This window comes from Triticum urartu, chromosome 2A (genome assembly GCF_056163025.1).
Source record: "Triticum urartu cultivar PI428250 chromosome 2A, HENAU_Tu73, whole genome shotgun sequence".
In the NCBI taxonomy this organism is placed as follows: domain Eukaryota; kingdom Viridiplantae; phylum Streptophyta; class Magnoliopsida; order Poales; family Poaceae; genus Triticum; species Triticum urartu.
Window position 1 is genome coordinate 9,776,276 of NC_141874.1, and position 4,131 is coordinate 9,780,406.

A 4,131-nucleotide genomic window follows, 5' to 3' on the forward strand; every position below is an offset into this window, starting at 1 on the left:
TCATCTTGTCAGAGTCGTCGGTCTGCTGCTGCAAATAGGGGACACGGCCTGCACGACCTCACCGCCAAGGCCATGGCCGTCTACATCCCTGCGGTCCATGGCATCGAGCACTTTACCGAGTGGTGCCCCCTTGGGAAGCAGCACTGGGCGCCGTTCCTGTGCGCCATGGATTACCGCGCGAAGGAGCGGCTGAAGCTCTCACACGGAGTCCTGTGCGGACCGATCACCCCGGCCCGGCGACATCAGCAAGTAACAACTAACAAGTACTTCCTCCTCATTGTTGATGACACGATTGGATACATGTGGGTGGAAGTGCTCATGTCCAAGGACAAGGCGCTTAAATTCTTCAGGAAGGTGAAGGTCCTCGTGGAGAATTAGCTCGGCCTGAAAATGAAGGTGAAGGGGAATTTCAATTTATTTTCTTCTTATCGTTAGAATGTTGGGCAAGTGTTATATGACATTTGATACTGTGATAGAATCGTTATGGTTTACAAAGAAGGTGGATTTAGTGAGCACATGGGCACATGGCCAGATATGTGCCTTACCAATCATGCGGTGTGGGTTCTCAGCGGCGATGTAGAAGGGGAGGGGGTGTTAGAGGTATGGTCGAGGGAAACGATGGACCGAAAGAGAAAGCGGCTCGGGCAGGCGCCACACGGCATCGGCACCAGTCGCAACTAGTGTGAAAAGGTTGGTCATGGGATAGAAGGAGGAAAGAAGACGACCACAAGCATGTAATTTTCTTGAGGGGGTGGGGATAGAGGGATGGTCAGGGGCAACGATGGACCTACGGAGAAGGCTGCTTGGGCAGGGCGGCGCACGACATAGGTACTGGCCATTACCAGTGTTGAAGGATGGGCCATGGGGACAGAAGGAGGAAGACAATGATGATCACACAATTTTACCACCGAAAAAACAAGTGACCGGTGCATAGGTGCTCTCATGTATACGTTAAAGAAATAGATAAAAGGCGATGTATATTTAAAGGACTTGATTCATGTCACTTAGTCATTCATTTGATTTATTTTCCTGTATTGTGCCCGTAGCAACGTCATGGGCATTCTACTAGTCGACTGGTGAGATATCTCCGTACCTCTTCATAATAAAAAATAGAATGGTCATGTCACTTAGTCATCCATTTGATTTATTTTCCCGTATTTTAGCAACGCCATGGGCATTCTACTAGTCAAGTGATGAGATCTCTCCGTACCCCTTCATAATAAAGAATATGATGGTCTTTTTTTTAATACATCACCCGACGTACTTTTTTCTCTTTTTTAATCTTCAAATTAACTGCGCCATGGGAGATTCGAACTCCAACCCTTAAGATTTAGTTCTAGTTTTAGTTTTAGTAACCAACCGGGACAGGTTACTTGTTGTGCCCACTTGCTTTCTTTTTGCTTCTTATGTGACAAATGTAATTTTGTGATCTTTCAGGCCGGGGTTTCTCAGTGTTTTTTAAATCGGAGTTTGTTCTGTTTTTTTTGACTTTTTTGTTTTCTTTTTTCCCTTTTCATTTCATTTTTATATTTTTAAAATGCGTAAAAAAATTAAAATAAAGGAAATTCAAATTCGTGAACTTTTTTGAACTTGTTTTAGCGAACTTTTTCGAAAATCTGTGAATATTTTTCAAAATTGATGAACTTTTTTCAAATCTGCAAACGCTTGGGCTGGCCCAACAGGCGCTCGATGGAATCAATTTTAAAAATAAAGATTTTTCATTTACTTTTGACATATTTCATTCAGACAATTGTCAGAGTTCAGCTCTAGTTTGAAATTACGATTCATCATCTACTATGTGCATCTTTGAATGGACTTGGCTCATACTGGCCAATTCCGAGTTCAGAAACATACTACTGAAATTCAACACGTACCCTGCTATATATATATATATATATATATATATATATATTCATTGAATGCCCAGTTCATCAAATCATAAAGTGTAGAGGTGAAGCTAATGACAACACTATCAGCAAAGAAGAAAAGAAAAGAAAAAACAGCCTTAAAACATGCAAAAGAGTGTCATCATGATGTGCAAGAAGTTGGGTACTGATTGACAAGAGGGCAGAGTAATTTGGTAAAAAAAGTTGATTCCAGAATCATGTTGCGGATGAGCATCAATATCAGACTTGCACTATTCAACATGGGGAGGTGCCAAATATTTTGATTTCTATTAGCAAGTATGAAGCAAATCAGATGCGATAAACAAGCATTAGAATTTTAATATATTTTTTAAAACCTAAGCAAAATTACAGTACTAGCAGCAAGCCTGCAAATGAAAGCATGTTGAGTGATGGTGAACATATATTATAAATGAAATGACAGCAGTATGCAAATGAAACTATAGAATCAAATGACAGGGTGATGCTGTAAACCCTGTCTGTCGGTGTGCACTGAACTCGCTGGCAAAGAGTTGGGAACAAATACGCCTTGTAGGCTGTGGAGAGATGTGGACCTCGTCGTTCTCCATGTCGACGCGAAGCAAATACTGGCCTTTGTGCACTAGTCGATGGTCTACGATGCTTTCGTCATTTATGACTAAGTAGACGACGCCGTCTTGGTGGATGCTGAGGACAGGGAGCGACGGAGCAAGCTGTCTCAAACCTGCAGACTGGTAGCTCACGTTTGCCCAGATTTTTTCGACATTGTACTTGCAGGTTATGTTCCAGCCTGAGAGGTCAGGCGACAGCGTCCAGACGATGAGTTCCAATCCATATTCATCCAAGGCGATGAGCTTGATGTGTGCAGCACAAACGCAGGCCATGGAACGGAACTCGCCTGGGCGGACGATGTCTGGATACTCGGGATTTACATCATAGGCTGGACAGTCTTGTGGCAACTTGATAAAGCTGAACTTGTTGTTGCAGTCTTGGTTGAGATCACAGAGCAACATGCCTTTGAGCAGATCCACCCAGCAAAGGATAGAGCCCCGGTAAGAGAAGCACAAATCAACGGTGAATCTGCTGGACGGAAGGGGATGGCTCCCGGACAGCAAGACCCATTCTGGTTCTGGGGAGGACGACCTCCACAGCCAGACCCCGGCCTGGGAGAATCCTGGCATGAAGAGCTCGGCAAGAAGGTAGCCCGCCCCTTGGGCGTCGCACATGACGACGGCCGACTGGTGCCCCATGACTCCATGCAAGTCGTCGTCGTCGTCGGGGAGACGGGGGATCACGGACAGGGAGTCCTTCCTGGCGTCGTAGATGAGATAGCCTCCCCGCAAACTAGAGCCAGGGCGGTACCCGCCGGCGTAAAGGGCGACCAGGTTCTTGTCCGTGCTGGAGATGCGGCCCGAGTCCAGGTCCATGTATGGTGGCGGGAGCGGGAGGGATTGCGGCGGCACCAGTATGTGGAGGAAGGAGAGTTCCGGCGGATTGCCGACGATTGCCCGGGCCTTGAAGGTCCGCAGGTACTTGATGACTTGATCACTTATGGCTTTGCGGTTTGGTGGCCCACTTCCTTCCCAGAATCCCCACGGGTAGGGGACTGACTCTCCGCCGGATGCCGCCTCGTCGGGGGTGAAATCAATCTCACGGTCGAGCAGAACCATGGAAGCTAGCTAGCTAGGGATTAGGGTTGGGTGGAGCGATTTGGGGATCGATGGTGGCGGCTCGGCCTGGGTTAGAACAACTCTTTCCGGAAAAAAATTCGGTGGAGACCGGCTGCAAACCTCCTCCTGTGCAGCCCCGCCCTCGAGGCGCGCCATGTGGAGAAGCTCAGCATCGTATGGATCGTCTTCTCCGCATCAGTTCCCAAGCGTTGCGCGGCTCCCGGCTCAGCTCGGCTCCTTAGCGTTGGGGATTCGATCCTGACTGCTGCGACCGGTTCGCGAGCGCGCCGCCGCTGCCAGGATTCGCCTCCTCTGCCGCCTGGGTTCGCCCCCGCCGTCGCCTGCAGTGGCCTCCATCAACGCTGTCCGTCTCCGAAACTCCCGCCAGCAAGGATAGTTTCCCCACCCAACTCTCCACCTCCCGTACTCAAGTGCTTGCTATATATGCCTCTGTTGTTGCTCTTGCTGGCGTTGGCTTGTCTAGTATATCCATACAACACATGTCCGAGCAAATACCTTTATTTCGATTCATTTTCACCCATTGCAGTTGAACTCTATGCACTTTTTTTTGCACCAAC

General features: G+C 47.9%; 1 pseudogene; it reads right to left on the reverse strand.

Annotated features, from left to right (window-relative positions):
- Positions 1-2,352: 2,352 nt before the first annotated feature.
- LOC147982820 (uncharacterized) lies at positions 2,353-3,556 on the reverse strand (annotated as a pseudogene).
- Positions 3,557-4,131: the final 575 nt, after the last annotated feature.